Source organism: Paramormyrops kingsleyae, chromosome 7 (assembly GCF_048594095.1).
Source record: "Paramormyrops kingsleyae isolate MSU_618 chromosome 7, PKINGS_0.4, whole genome shotgun sequence".
In the NCBI taxonomy this organism is placed as follows: domain Eukaryota; kingdom Metazoa; phylum Chordata; class Actinopteri; order Osteoglossiformes; family Mormyridae; genus Paramormyrops; species Paramormyrops kingsleyae.
Genome location: NC_132803.1, coordinates 3443894 through 3460892, shown reverse-complemented (window position 1 = coordinate 3460892; position 16999 = coordinate 3443894).

Sequence of the window (16999 nt, the reverse complement as noted above, 5' to 3'; positions counted from 1 at the left end):
TGCTGTCTTTGTTTTATTTTCAGTAGAGTATGGTTTTATATTATTTGTAAATCATTGCATTCAGTTTTTATTTACATTATACACAGCGTCCAAACTTTTTTGCAAACGGGGTTGTAGGGAACATCAAGTTCTTGCCAGGGATCCCTGCGGTTCCTTTAATGTCGCTGCTGGCCTCTTGGTCGCCACCCTCAACACTTTTCTTCTTGTCCTCTCATCAGTCTTAGAGGGACGTCCTGATCTTGGTAGAGTCACTGTTGAGCCATATTTTCTCCACTTGTTGACGACTGTCTTCATTGTGCTCCATGGGTTGTTTAATGCTTTGGATATTCTTGTAACCTTCTCCTAACTGATGCCATTCAATGATGAGATTCCGTTCATGCTTTGAAAGCTCTTTGTGATCCATGGCTTCATGAGCATGATGCAGCCTAGAGGATATCAGAATAATCATATAGGAACAGACAAACTTTATCTGAGGTCAATCAGAGTCACTTTAATTGATGTTAGGTATATACTAACTACTGTGTAAGATGAGACTGAATGTGATTGGTTGATTCTGGTGTGCACAGTTACGCAACCAGGTTTTTACATGGTTTTTATTTTCACTCTAAACAGTTTCTGATTTATTTTTACCTTCTTTTTATAGATTGCAATTTTGCAATGAAGCTAGAATAAGTTCTGACATGATTTATTTTGGATTCATTTTTTTTATCACACAAAAACCTGCCATCTTAGCAGACTTTTTACATCTGCAGTTATTTCCCCTTGAAACATAACGCCCATTCCAGCGCAGGAAGGCCGATGGCTGAAATGCTCCTTCTCTCGTGATTTATGGACTGCAGGCCCTCGAGAGATCGCTTTCTGCTTGATTTTCACGCGTCAGCCCCCACATGTCTACCTGACATTAAATATCACAGTAAAGTGATAAGCCATCTATCCACCCTCACAGTACCATCCAGGCGAGATGACCAAAAAAAAAAAAAAGTGAGCATTCTTATTTACAGTATATACAAAGGACTAGCTACAATCAACAAAAATAGTATTTACAAATCAAAGTATTTATTGCAAAAAAAAATCCTTTGGAATATTGCCGAACAAATGACTTTATCTTGCTTGATGGTTGAACTCACCTTTTGAATGGTTAAATGTGGTCGATCGCTCTCCTTTTCAGACACACTCAGACACACATTTATACACAAATGTGAGTGAAGCGTGGGGTCCGAGTACATGGTAAAGCCATTTATCCAATGGTAATTTCAGACACTTGATCCCATTAGGGCAATACCTCGAAAAGTTTTCAACAGATCTTTTTCAGCACTTGAATGATGAAATTTTGAGACAAATCATACCAAAAGTGAAGCAGCACAGCATAGTAATAGTAAACAATAGGATGAGTTGATAACAGGCTTAACTTTGCGAACAGGATAACTCTGTATGTTAGTATTACTCTGTTTACTCAATGTCATTTTTGATGAATCCTATTCACACTTCACATTATATATATGCAGTAAACCTGGAAATCCTCCTCATGATAGACCTCAAATCAGCCCAAAACTGGAATTGCAGCACAGAGGGCAGCAGAGGAAGAAAACGGAGGCTGCGGCCTTCATCTTGAGGACCCAAACATCTGCCAGCTAAATGTTTTCTAGGGAACCTTTTGCAAACTTGCCAGGAACACTGTACAGGTCCGTGATTCTTGAATCTCTAAATATTCTGTAAGTATAGTTTACATATTTTCATCGCCAGCCTCTCTGCTCAGCAAATTTTACTGGTAGTAGTCAGGTAGCCAGTCAGCAAAATTTATCATGGGGAGCTCAGCAAAATTTATTGTGGGGGAATTAAGTTGTGTCACTTTATTGGACAATGTGCAGGGTAAGCTTGTAATAATAATACTTTCATTATACAGTACCGTACAAAAGTCTTAGGCGGTCAAAAGAAATGTTTAAAGCTATTTATCTGGGTAATAAGTGCATATGTGCTCAGAACAAAAAGAATTTAACATGTGCAAATTATGATAAAAACTAGTCAAAATTTCTTCTGTTCTCCAAAACAGTTACTGATATCTAGTTGGACGGCTAGATGAACACGGCTTCAGCTCCCAAACCTGATCCCTAAGGGCGCCCCAGCCATTCCATGTATTTGTTAAATTTCACCACCAGCTCACTTAATTAATTAACTTAATTAGTTTAAAAAGTCAATGAGATATCGATTAGCTATATGAGGTGTGCTAGTGGCGGAGTCAAAAATACATGGGTGTACTGTATGGCTGCTGGACACAATGGGGGGACTTTAGCAGAGGTTTTGATTATGATTAGGTTATGATTTCCTTTCGCCTTACGTGTTGTGTTATGTTGGAGTAAAGCCCTTTATCTTTTCCCCGATGCCTGCCTTCGCCTCAGTCCTTCCCGCAGCGTGACAGCAGGTCCTTCATAAACATCCCATGCTCGATTCTGATTGGACATGGGGTACGACTATCACAGGAGGGTTGCGATTACCTCCTATCACCATCTTGGTGCATTTGTTATTCATAGTAATGGACTCCCCTGTATACATTAGTGCGCTACTGCCAGAAGCAAGCAAAAGATATAAAGAGAAAACTGATATTACTGGATGTGACCCACAGACATTGAAAGCAAAAGACTTTGAAGATTGTCGGCTGCTTGCTGTAAGTCACACTGGAGAAACACACCAAACTAAAAGGACCATGAAGGTTGAGAAACCAAACAGGGAAAAATAAGAAATTTGTTATAACATATCTGGTTTGATTTGATGCAACTTAATGTGAAATTTCATAGCCTCTTGTGCCACATAATATATGAGCAGTAAGCTGATGACATAAAATTGTTGGGTTTTTAAAATATGAAGTGGACACACCCTAAACACCATTGTTATCCTTTCAGGTAAACCCGTAGCTATATATGGCAGAGGTAAAATTGACTGGACACCAGCAATGAACATGGGATAGAGCAGTCTGTCAGCATCACAGACCTCAAGAGAGGGAGGCAAGAAGAATGGATCGATGCTCAGACAGTCCCTACCCTTTCCATTTAGAGTTAATGTCATTGTATTTGCTGTTGTGTTTTCGTATTTGCTGTTATATGTTGCCCTTATGAGTTACCGCACATGAACATCTTTTGTCAGCATTTTGGTTGGATTCATTTTAAATGTAACTGACTAATACGAGAAAATGGCTGGTTTTCCCATTTCATCATTTCAACCTTGAAACGTAAAATGAGGTTACTGATCTCCCTGTAGCCTCTACTACTTCCTGCTGAACTGTACTCTCAGCTCCTGCTCCAGCGCTCCTCCGAGCAGCTGATGTCCATCAACACCTAGCTAGCCTTAAATAAGCCAGAAGTAAATACACAAAAAATAAATGTAGCAGAAAACAAAATTGTATTCTTTTATTATTATTATACAAGTCATTGGATTTTACTGAGTAGAACAGCTGGCTCTAACATTAGCCAGCTAACATATTTAGCTATTAACATTAGCCAGCTAACATAGCTATTTGTCAGTAGGCTAATTTGCCTGATAACAAATGTCTACAACATTACTTTAAATGGTACAGCCCTGATATAGTTTTGTCCCCCATGGTACAAACAACGTTAAAGTACCCAATGGTATAGAACTGTTCTTCAGTCGATTTCTCTACCTTAAATTAGACTGCTTTGGTTCAGCTGGCAGACCCTTCTCTGTTCAGCTCCAGTGACCCACAAAGGCACAAATTGGGACTTTTTTTCTGACGGTGTAAGTTAACCATGTTATCTGTAATGTCAACAAAGGTTTTACTACTCATGTCAAAATAAGTGTTTGAAAAGGAACATAATCGGAGTTAGTGTGCGTGTGTGTGTGTGTGTGTGTGTGTGTATGTGTGTGTGTATATGCATTTGGTGAGAATCAGACTGAGACAGTTGAACAGCAGCCCTGCAGAGGTAAGGAGGATGGGGGGGGCGGGGGGTGAGGACCAGGGATATTGCTGAGAATCGGATTCCAACAGCCAAACGGTCAAACATGTTGAAAGTGTGTGACGGTAGTGCTAACCTATTACTACTCAAAAGAGAGCGCAACTTACAGCCGGCAGGACAAGTTCGGAGCTATAGAAAAAATATCTGAGGCTTCAGCTGCTGATACATAAATATGTAAATGATCACTAAAAGACCACAAAGTATAGTTTTTGTCCATTCAATCAAAGTAAAGGAGAATAAATTTGGAATGGGAGACATATTATGCATTATTATAAAGATGTATGCATGTGTCGGTTATTACCATGCACAGTATTAAGAATTAAAAACATAAGAAATTTACAAACGAGAGGGGGCCATTCGGCCCATCAAGCTCGTTTGGGGAAAACTTAACTAATAACTCAGAGTTGTTAAAATCTTATCTAGCTCTGATTTAAAGGAACCCAGGGTTTTAGCTTGTGCTACACTAGCAGGAAGACTATTCCATACTCTAACTACACGCTGTGTAAAGAAGTGCTTTCTCAAATTCAGTTTAAAATGTTCTCCCGCTAATTTCCACCTATGGCCACGAGTTCTAGTATTTAAACTAATATTGCTGTAGCCATTTGGCTGAACAGCATCCAGACCCGTTAGAATCTTATATACCTGGATCATGTCCCCCCTTAGTCTCCTTTGCTCAAGGCTAAACAGATTCAGCTCATAAGACAATAAGACATTCCTCTAAGACCAGGAATCATTCTCGTAGCCCTCCATTGCACCTTTTCTAAGGCAGCAATGTCCTTCTTAAGGTATGGTGACCAAACCTGCACACATTATTCTAGGTGGGGTCTTACCAAGGAATTATATAAATGTAACATCACCTCCCTTGACTTAAACTCCACACACCTAAAGATATAACCCAACATTCTATTGGCCTTTTTTATTGCTTCCCCACTCTGGCGAGAGTGGGACATGGAAGCATCAACATACACACCGAGACCTTTCTCGTAATCAGCTACCTTTATTTCAGTGGAACCCATAAAATATCTGTACTTTATATTTCTGCTCCCTGCATGGATTACCTTACATTTATCTGTGTTAAATTTCATCTGCCAAGTATCAGCCCAGTCGCTAATTAAATCAAGATCCCGTTGTAGCCTCTCTGCTGCTAGATCAGTATCTGCTACACCACCCACCTTGGTGTCATCTGCAAATTTAACCAGTTTACTGTATGTATTGGTGTCAATATCATTGATGTAAATTAGGAACAATAGTGGTCCTAAAACTGAACCCTGCGGTACCCCACTATGAACGCAGGCCCACTGTGACATTGAGCCTCTTATAACTACTCACTGCTTCATGTCAGTTAACCAGTTTTCGATCCAAGCTGCCACAGTTCCTAAAATCCCTGCAGCTTTGAGCTTTATCAAGAGTCGTTTAAATGACCATAATGTCATTTCCAGCACAGAATTAGAAGCTCTGTTTGGACAAGTGCCAGATTTAGCAGGGTCGGACTGGCAGATATATTATGCATTATTACAAAGATTTGAGGGAATTAATTTACTACCATAAAACCCATAGTAATTACACACTTCACTCAGACTTCTGGCATTGTGGTGGTATTTTCAAAGAACAATTAATCAATACATGAAATTTATTTTAATTAAAAATTCATTTCAGAGATCGAAATAGCAAACTAAGAGCAGAAAATAATTGTGTGCACATCATGTGCTCGATTAAGCATTTTGTGGAAACGTTAAACTAAATAAACAAAAATATAAAGCTGTCCATGGCCTCACTTGGGCTCCATACAGAGAGAATGCACCGATATCACTTTCATGCCAAAACTGTCAAAGAAAATGTTGGTCATAGTGCAAAAGAAAAATAAATTGAATATAAATTATTTATATAGCACATTTAACAACAACCGTGGTTAACCAAAGTGCTTAACAATATCTGACACTCACACATAAATTAACCAAAAACAATTATTAAAAGTCACGGTATCTCAACTCAGCTCGAAATAAAAGCTAAAGGAAAGACTCTGCAAATTATCAGGTCAGTGGAATGTGCAATGAATAGGAGTAATTTCAGAGTCACATGTCACAACTAGGTGTCACGTCACGGGCAAGGACAGAGGCAAAGGCAGGTGCCAAGGGAAATCAAAGGAAACCACAACACGGACAGGTCAAATCAAATGGACCACGAGGGGTCAAAATGGGGTGATGAGGGTCAGGCAGGAACACAAGGTGCAGGACATACTCAGGAGCACAAGCAGGTAGTAACATCAATGACTGGACTGGGGAGCACAGGACTGGGAGGCACTCTTATACACTACTGACGAGGGAGCAGACGAGAGGCAGCTGGAGTGAGGCACATGAGGGCTGAAACGAGAGGTAAGACAAATTAGTAACGGGGTGGATCATTAGAGCCACACTGGGGAAAGGGGGTAGAAATGCAGGGCGTGAGACACGTGCGGAATGTTTTCTTGGCAGACTTTGTCCCGCTGCCTTTCTGAGTATTGTTGCTGAGCATGTGCATCCCTTCATGGCCACGATTTATTCATCTTCTAATGGCTGCTTCCAGCAAGATGATGCACCATGTCACAAAGCAAAAGTCGTCTCAAACTAGTTCCATGAACTTGACATTGGGGTCATTGTTCTTCAGTGGTCTTCCCAGTCATCAGATCTGAATCCAACGGAACACTTTCAGCATGTGGTACAATGGGAGATTCACAGCATGGATGTGCAGCAGTCAAATCTGCAGAAATTGCAATGAAAGGAATTTTTACAACATCTTGTGAAACCCATCTAGGGCCGGTCAATCCTATAGGCGAAATAGGCGGCCGCCTAGGGCTGCAAAACTTCTGAGGGGGCGCTGACTTGCCAGGCAATTTTACTTTGCCTCGTACTGGGGGCGCCAGTGTTGATGCTCGCCTAGGGTGCCACATAGGCTATAACCAGTGCTGAATCCATCCCATCAAGAATTGAGGCTGTTTAGAGAGCTAAGAGAGGCCCTGCTCAGTATTACCACAGTGTTCCTAATAAAGTGCTCAGTGAGTGTGTGAGTAAGTCTTTCGGGCATTTTTTATTTATCATGTCACAGCCGAATTTGTTTTTTGTAAACATTTTTATGTTTTTGTCTTATTCTCAGACCGTTTTGTCTTTTTTCATCTTCCAGTCAAACGCAGACGCATCCAACGGATCCACTGTGGTTTTCAAACCCCCAGCCTGTGCCCCAAACCATATACTCCGCTGAGTTAGTACTTCAATAGAATATGAAGACTTTCATCCAAGTACTTCGACATAATCAATCTCACAATGGGCTGCCCCAGGAAATATGATTCAGGCCTCTCTGAAGCCCCCTATTGAAAATGAGTCTCATTGTTCCTTCAACTTGAAGAGATGCTTTAGACACCAAAGAACTGCTGTTCAATAGACCTTCAGCACACCGGGAAAATTGGATAAACCTTTGCAGATGTGACGCATTCGTTTTCGCCGTGTAGGGAGTTTGGGTGGGGGTGGGGGGGTAATGGAAGGAGGGATTGAAAATGGGCAGCGACAGGGCACTGGAATGCAGGAGTGTGTAGCTGGCTCGCTGCCGTGAATTAGAAGACAAAAGGTTGACTCTTCACAAGCACGCAGTGAAGGTAGCCTCTCGATACCGCCCACTCACCCGCCTCTCATTCCAGCACCTCCCTGCTCCGCTTTCTCTCTCCATCTCCTCATGTCCCATTAGAGCGGTAAAGACGCTACAGGGCACATTCGGCAGAGAGCATTGAGATTAATTCATAATCATCCAAGTTATTAGTCATTTCTGCAGCAGTTTCCGGCCATAAGCTCCCATCAAAGCTGTAAAATTGAACACAGAACTTCTGTTCCATTGTATTTGTGTCTGTTTTAAAGTTTAAATAACAAAAAGTCTCTGGAAAAGTCTCCCAAGCAAGAAACATCCTTCAGGTGATACAGATTTTTAAAGGTGAAGACTCTAGATAGTGTGTTTTAGTAAACTTCTCTACTATAGCAACAAATGATATATTAACCATGTGTCAGGTACACATGAATGGTACAAAGTGGCATATATATGATTTTCATCAATTAATGCCATGGACGTTTGTTTCTGAGTCCATCTTAGGTGGTACTCAGACTCAGCCGGGTGTCTTGCACTGTGCCTGAGTATGATTGTTCCCTCTCCCCAATCCACAGCTGGTCTGTTCTCACATTAACATTCCAGGTCTAAGCGTGCTTTTGTCATCACCGTGTGACCTTTTGTGTTAAAGAAAACATAGGAAGAAATGCGTTACTGCGCAGCACGATGGAGTTCACGATTAAAGTCCTTATTTTGTGGTTTATTTGGAGTTGTTTCGGTTGCGATGACACACAGCATTCTTATAGATTTACCGAGTACACAGCACAAATATTTTCATTTAATTGTGCTGCACGCATAAGAAGGTAGGCCCGTATTTCACCATATTTTAGTTTTTGTGTGTTGCATCCAGTTCTTCCTGGATTCTCTTGTCAGCCCAAATTTCCAGCAAACACTGCCCCTCAGATGAAAGTGACCACTTTGCCGCCATCTTTATTAAATGTTTGTCTCTACCCGATCTGTACAGCCTACCCAATCCGCTCCTTCCAGGTCCAATTCATGTATAGTGCGCATGGGCACGTGCGTGTGCCAGTCACATTATGATATCATGTCTGTGTTCCGTGCTCAGGCACGATTAGAGATCGCACTGCATGTGTACCCTGCCTGAGGCCAAATAAACTGTGCCCAGGCCCACCTCTTCAAGTGGCCCCGGGCATGGTTAAGCGTACCGTGCCTGAGCACAGAACAGAGCGATCGCACTAGTCAAACGAACTGGACTTTGGGGGTCAAACGTGCTTGGGCGCGCTGTGGATTGTGTGTGAGTGCACCCTCTGTCAATGCAAAGCTAATGGAGGTAATCATCACTCACATCCTAACTGAATAAATTAAATGAATTATGAAAAGGGAATAGGCTGGGACAGTATGGCATTCCTCTACTATAAAAGAAAGACAGTCCTCCCCATTTATGTGTAATATAATTATCCTTTTATTATTGCTCTCCGTAGAACTTTATTGGTCAGTTACAGAGATGTAGCTAAGAATTCTTGGACCCCTGTATAAAATCTGCAACCTCTACCTGACCCCTACAATATAAACTAGAAGCTATGGTTGAGCCGTTCTCCTCTGAGCCAGGGCCCGGGAACGAGTTTAGGGCTGAATCATTTGGAGTGTCCATAGTCTGCAGCGCTGGTTCGTTCATCAGCCACCCCAGAAATTCAGAGGCCTCCTATGACGCTTTCTAAAGAAGATTCATTTCCCCTTTTTCATTACATGAAGCCTGCTGTTATGCATTGTTTATTCTATAAATAATCAGACATGAAAGGCGTGTCAGAACCTTGATTTTTCTGTTGACATTTTTAGTGAGATGTGAGATCTGTGATGGCTACAGCAAGGACTTACATAAACACAATGTAATCACAATGAAGCATTCTTAATCCTAGGATGATAACTAGGGTTCCCAAATAGAAGTCATTGATCTTACTTATTTGAATACCTAAAAATAAATGCTGTTATAACTGCATTTATTGCTTATTTGTATTTGCAGTCTTCATTATGCAGTTGTGAAGTTTATTCCATATATTTTAAGTTCTTGCAAAGCTGGATGCCAAGAGTTTTCCATTTGTAGCTTCTTGCTCAAGAATCACCACTGAAATTGAAGTAGCTGAGCTTTTTGATCGTACCCTCGTTCGCCTTTACTTGAGAATAAGTGGATTAGTTAGCCTTGCATGGAAACTCTTCAAATCCAGGAATCATTCCTGTTGCTCTTGGCAGAATTTGCTGTAATAAAATCATATCCTTTTGACGTGTGATGCACACAATATTCTGTGTGTGGTCTAACTGATAATATTACAGAGTCTGGGTGTAGCACTCACAGTCAGAAGTTCTTCACACATAAATATCAAAGCATCTTGCTTATCTAGTTTCTTGTTGATTTAGGTGAGGACACAATGCAAGATAGCAACTTTATCTCAGATGGAAACCTGGTATTTCTACAATTCAAATATTTACACTATTATTAATTAGATATTTATTCGACACGGTTGATTAGTGCACAGTTCTTGCTTTTGGGTGAAACTATTCCCTCAAGAACCTGCACCAGAAAGTCTGATCTGAAAAGTACATTCAGGAGCGAAAATGGAGATGCTGGGGTTTGAACCCAGGACCTCACACATGCAAAGAACATACTCCACCACTGAGCGACAACCCTTTGCTCAGCCTGCCTCTGCAGCTGCCTCTAAATTGTCCATAGGATGTGTGACTGTGAGTTTGTGAGTCTGTAGCCTGCAATGCCTGGCAGCCCTCCAGGGTATCTCCTGCCTCGAGTCCGAGACTTTCTGGGATGAGCTCCAGGCTTGCTGTGATCCATGCTTATGGAAGATGACAGGAAGTTGCCTCTTGCAATCAGAAACCCTACAAGAGCTTCACCAGAGGTAAACAAAACTGCAGCTCCATTTATTATCAGATTTTAGAAGTGATATAGGTCTTAAACAGATGAAGGTGACATAGATTAAATAGATAGAAATACCCAGGAGCAGATGAGACGTTTTTTTTCTGCTGAAGGAACACATCTGTTATTTCATGATCTCTCACTTCTTGGCTGAATGTATTTTACCCCATTTTACTTCTGGAGCTCATGTCGATCTGTGGATGTACTTCCCTCCACTGATTGGTTAAAATTAATCCACTTAAACTAATACATTCTACCTATTCCTTCATTCCTGTTCAGCTAAGTCAGTAGTTTACTAAATGACTTTGCTATGAACGTTTCCATGGTTCAAGCCTGACCCATGTCATATACCAACTTTGACTTCAATCAAAGCATGAAAATATCCAATTATGTATATGTATGTACATAGATATATCGTTTTTCTTGTCATTGAACACTGCATTGACACCTCACAGGCATGCTCAGAGCTCATTAATTGGTCCAACGCTTGCGGTAAGTGACGGGCAGCACAGCATTCCTTGCAAACAGAATATGACAAATAGCCATTGGAGTTCGGATCCTTCCTGGTAGGTAAAGAGGCCATCTTGGGTTCCCAACTGCAGTTAAGCTGTGGGAAAAGGAAGAACAGAAAGGGAAAAGCAGCTCCCTTCCTGGACAGACAGAATACTTCATTACAGGGACCTCATCTTGAATTTCATCACAATGCAGGCTGTTTAAAATGAGAATAGCTCTGACAGCCATAATAATCATAATAATCATATTCTGTGTGATCATCATCACCATTACTATGAATCTTCTCCCAGTAGTGCAATGATCATGGTATGATTTCTCCAAAGAAGTCCACAACTGCTCCCTGACAGAATGGAGCTGAACCCAGAATGCTGGCATAAGAGGACAAATGGAAACTTATTTATCATGGGGAGGGAAAGGAGTGTTTGAATAGGGCACCATGTTCCCATGCAGAGGAGAATGCTGAGATACAAATTCACATGATTAGCTGGAGCTGAATGGGGCCCGAACCCATAATGCAATGGTTTATAGTGGGAAAGATGGAAATGAAAATGGATACTGACATAGGCGGCATTTAGACAAATTAAAATGACACTTGTTCATGTAAATCCTTTTATTAATTGATTAACACAAGCATGAATAGCTTCCCTAACATCTGAAACCAATTGCAGGCATATTTTATTCTTAATACAACCCCAGCAAATGCAATGGAATTAAGATTCTTGTCACACTTAAGCAGTAAGATATGCATCTGTATTCTTGACGGGTAGCTGGACGGGCATTAATTTCACGTCTGAGTGAGTCTCATTGATCTGCTCGTGCAATCTTACGGCTAAGAAGCAGTCGAATAGTTAAAAGAGTGCTTTTCTGCGTTTAAATCGCACCCGATGCCCCAGTGTGACTCATCAAAGACGGACGTAATTCTCAAGAAGCAGGAAACAAACTGTGATGCTGTGGAGGTCCGTCGCACAGACTGCTTGTTTAATGTTATCGGACCCGTTCCCGGGGACCCGAGCCCTGGCCGAAACAATCCACCTCTAGTAAAGATCAATTATTGATGGCTGAAGTCCCCAGGCAGGGTCCAATACCAAACTGGTGGGAAGCGTTATAAGAAAAAAGCCAAAGTGTTCCTGCTTATGCTCTCAGTTTCTAATAAAACCCCAGTGAGGTGCACCTCCGTGAGAAACGCAATAAGTGAATCAGTGCGAATGAAAAATCCAAATGGTTTTGCTTATTGAATTTAAGCCTTCATATCATATATATAATTTCCGCCTAACCAGTTCAGGCTAAAGGAGGCATTTGGCCTTGAATGTTTAAACCTGCTCCCCATTAACACAGCCCCGTAACATGTCTACATGTATACCAGATTATACAGTACATGTATCATTTAACAATTTTTTTTAAAAAAGGTCAATTATATTGTTACACTGCATATGTAAAACCAGAAATGCATATATGATTAATGCCGTCATTCTGTAACTGTCATTCCCATATACAGGTAATGTCATCACCATATAATAACATCAAAAGGCGATAACTGATCATTCATTATACAGCAGGAAATACATTGTACAAAAACATAGAGACATGACTGCCTTGCACTGTGTCTGTATAAGTACAGCATTATATTGTAGCTCCTTTGCGTGAGGTAGACGGCCGTTTGAGTCTCACCACAAACATTGCCTGGGGATATGTACTAGTTTAGATACATTGTTATGAGTTGTGTGCTTGCAGGAAACAACGTCATTTTATGCTCTGATAACACAGCATCAAGTTGTATGTGTGTCAGGCTATTTTGTCACGAGAGACAGTTTACATGGCCGGAGAGGCGGGGTGAAGTCATCCTTACATAAGATTAATCTTTGTCATTCTCATCCACGAAGCGCACAACACACCCTGACCCTGCTATTGGCCTTTTTCCTGATCAGACACCTGTTTTGTTTTTGTGTGTTTTTGTGCTAAACTGAAAACGGCTGCCTGATGTTCTTGTTCCACCCTGGTGATTTTGTTAAACCCGCCTACACTTCTGATCCGAAACAACGCCTGTGCTCCTGATCCCGGTACCATGTCACATGGCCCATCCATCTGATAACCCTGTAATGAGGGCAGTAGTTGGGTCACATGGTGGTTCAGTGGGTAACAATATGACTTTACACTTCTGGGGCTGTGGGTTTGAATCCTACCTCCAGATCTGTAATTGGAGCTACATTTTATTTATTTAGCAGACGGCTTAATCCAAAGCTGTGCACGATCGAGAAGGAAAGGTCAGGCCATCCTTGGGTGAAGGGCCTTGCTCAGGAGCCCAAAAGTGAAATCACTTTGCCAGTTTTGGGATCTGAAGCTTTGACCTTCCTCTTCACAGGCATGGCACGCTAACCTGTTGACCATGATAGGCCCCAAGAATTCACAAGCTCTCCCCATATTTGTGCCAGATTCTTCTGGGTTCACTGTCCTCTGGAATCCAGATACTTCACAGTATTTCACTGGATAAATGCTTATGGAAAGTAGATGGATGGAGGGTAGATCCTCATATGATTCAAAGTAGCGCAGCAGAAGGGGAGGGCAATGGTCAAATAAAAGAGATCCACGGCCAAGAGGGGAAAGATTTTCGCGTATTTATCCCATCTAAAAACATGCTTTTCAGCACATGGACGCAACACCTTGTACAGAAACATGAAGTGCTGTGTGTGATGCATTAGCCCCTTGACCTGGCGCCTTTTACCACTTCTTGTCGTAATAAACGTGTGCTTTTTATTTTTACTGAGTGTTTACTCACATCAGCGTGGGCAGCCTTCGTGAAATCCCGGTTAAGCTGCAACCCAGCAAATCTGCTTTTTTTTTTAACCCGCTTAATGCGCAGCACTAAAGGTGATAGTTCCATTAATACAATCAGTACACCTTGAAAATCATGCTGCCTTTGTACTGCTGTCCTGGAAATGGGGCTGGGGGGGGGGGGGGGCGATGTACTCAATTAAATTGTGTGTGTTTGTAGTATAATCTCCGGAGGCGTATTGCTTGTCAAAATAATGTGATTGTGAGCTTATGATCATGGCGTACAGAGCAAACAGGACCAAGCCAGTGGATTTAACGTCCTGTGAAAGCAAAGGATGGAAAAGTGGGAAAATTCAAGGAAAAGGTAAGATCTCCCTGTACTGAGCTGGGTAATTTCTGTCTAAAAACAGGATGGCAGTTTAAACCAATGGCATCGGTCGGTTCGTCCAGCAGGTAGCGGAGCACAGTAACCAAATAACGCAGGTTTTACAGTCATCACCCATGGAGGGTATATCAGTGAAAACCCCACTGCCATATCACTGCAAGATGGCAACCTTAGATCTGATTTGGTCGTCAGGGCTGAATGTGGGGCTCCAAAGGGACACTTCACAGCTCCAATGTGAGGGGCTGAATCCTGGCCCCACCCTCACTATGTGGAGTTTGTATGTTCACCATGACACTGGGTAAAGAGCTGGATGGTTGAAAAGCACAGCTTGAGAATACCAGCAGTTCTCTACACCCAATAGTAAAAGAGAAATCAATTTAATATCTGAAGACCTCATAAAAAATCTTGTAGTCTCGGCTGTATAATATTTATGTGAAACAGCTACGAAAATGGCATTTTTATTAGCAGTACACAAAGTACCAGTTGTATTTTAAATGACTTGGTGCAAAATTATTGTCCCTGGCTTGTGGGTACAGAGGCCTGGCACACAAATAGCTGTAACTGGGATGTCCATAGTAAAGGTGTGATCAGAGACTACAAACAGAGCTAGACCCAGTAAGCTACAAACCTGGGGGTCTCCAAAATCAGACTCCCTGGGGTTTGTCACCTCTCAGCCATGCCAGTGGCGAGGTATTCCTCTGGGCTGCAGGGGAGTCAAGCACAATGGTTGTAGGGCTAGGAATCTTTGGACTTTTCACGGACGCAGGAAAGGGGCCACTGCCTGCCCAAATAGAATTCCTGCTCCTTATAGACTTCCTGCCCAAATAGGATTCCTGCTCCTTATAGACTTCCTGCCCAAATAGGATTCCTGCTCCTTATAGACTTCCTGCCCAAATAGGATTCCTGCTCCTTATAGACTTCCTGCCCAAATAGGATTCCTGCTCCAAATACACTGCCTGCCCAAATAGGATTCCTGCTCCTTATAGACTGCCTGCTCAAATAGGATTCCTGCTCCAAATACACTGCCTGCCCAAATAGGATTCCTGCTCCTTATAGACTGCCTGCCCAAAGAAGATTCCTGCTCCTTATAGACTGCCTGCCCAAATAGGATTCCGGCTCCTCACAGACTGCCTGCCCAGAGAAGATTCCTGCTCCTTATAGACTGCCTGCCCAAATAGGATTCCGGCTCCTCACAGACTGCTTGCCCAAAGAAGATTCCTGCTCCTTATAGACTGCCTGCCCAAATAGGATTCCAGCTCCTCACAGACTGCCTGCCCAAATAGGATTCCAGCTCCTCACAGACTGCCTGCCCAAAGAAGATTCCTGCTCCTTATAGACTGCCTGCCCAAATAGCATTCAGGCTCCTCACAGACTGCGGTGCCCAAAGAAGATTCCTGCTCCTTATAGACTGCCTGCCCAAATAGGATTCCGGCTCCTCACAGACTGCCTGAACAAAGAAGATTCCTGCTCCTTATAGACTGCCTGCCCAAATAGGATTCCGGCTCCTCACAGACTGCCTGCGCAAAGAAGATTCCTGCTCCTTATAGACTGCCTGCCCAAATAGGATTCCGACTCCTCACAGACTGCCAGCCCAAAGAAGATTCTTGCTTTTCACAGACTGCCTGCCCAAAGAAGATTCTGGCTCCTGACAGACTGCCTACCCAAAGAAGATTCCAAGATTCCTGGTCCTCACAGACTGCTTGCCTAAAGAGGATTCCTGGTCCTCAGAGACTGCCTGCTATCATTTGTAGTAATAATTGATCTTGTAGTTAATATACTTGTCCCTGCATTGGTGGATCTATTTTTGTCTCAGCCCCCCCCCCCCCCGAAAAAAATATAATTTTTCTAAATCCGTTTAGTGATTTGTCCCATATTTTTATACACGGCCAATTTATCACTGGGGACCCCCTTAAGGATCGAATCCTAGAATTGTCCCTGATTGTAGTTCTTATCAATCTCCTTAGCTGAAGAGAAGTAACCCAATTCGTATAAGGGAAATAGATACAGCACCAAATCACAAGAGAAATCTCTATGAGTCACGCTGATTTTGATCATTATCCGGGACATTAAATATACCACACCACTGCCGTTCTCGTTCCCTCGTTCTTCGCAAACCTACAAGTACTCCTCATGCATCCAAATGCAGTTTAACTGCATTAATGAGCAGATACTGTTCATTACAGCAAGTACCTCTATTCACCATGCTCTGCAGAGAATAACCCTACCCCCACCCCCCACCCCCAACTCCGGAGGTGCTGTTTGTCAGATTTGTAACTAGTCACATCGCCTCCTACAGCACAGTCCCGGTATATGATACTTAATAACACTGCCACCCAACAAGCGTGTCAGATTCAGTCAATGTGCCATATTCTATTACACCTTTTTCATCAGGTAGTAAAAAGACTTGGGGGGGAACCTTTAAATAATCACATTCAGCAGAAGGTTAATCAAATAAGCACCATTAGTCAGTGTGGTAATTAAAACAAAAAAAGGGGATTCTTAATGCCGGGGTTAAATGTTAGCGGGATGACTCATAACTACAACGCTCGCCTGATTGCCTGCTTTTAGGTAGGAAAACATTAACAGAGCAGCACACGGTCCACGGCGGACAAAAAAACGCTGCCTGTCTCTTTCTCTTTCTCTCTTCTCCACCGTGGCCTTGTGATTGCTTGTTCGGAGCTGCACAATCACAGATAATGGCCCTCGCGCGTGGGAGTGGAGCTGTTTTTCAGGCAAGACGGAGCCACAAGATATTTTAAAATGATAATGATGATGAGCAGCTTGCTGACACCGCCCCCCCCCCCCCCGCCCAGACTCGGGATTGGGAGGCTGATTGTGTGCACAGATGCGGGGGTTCCC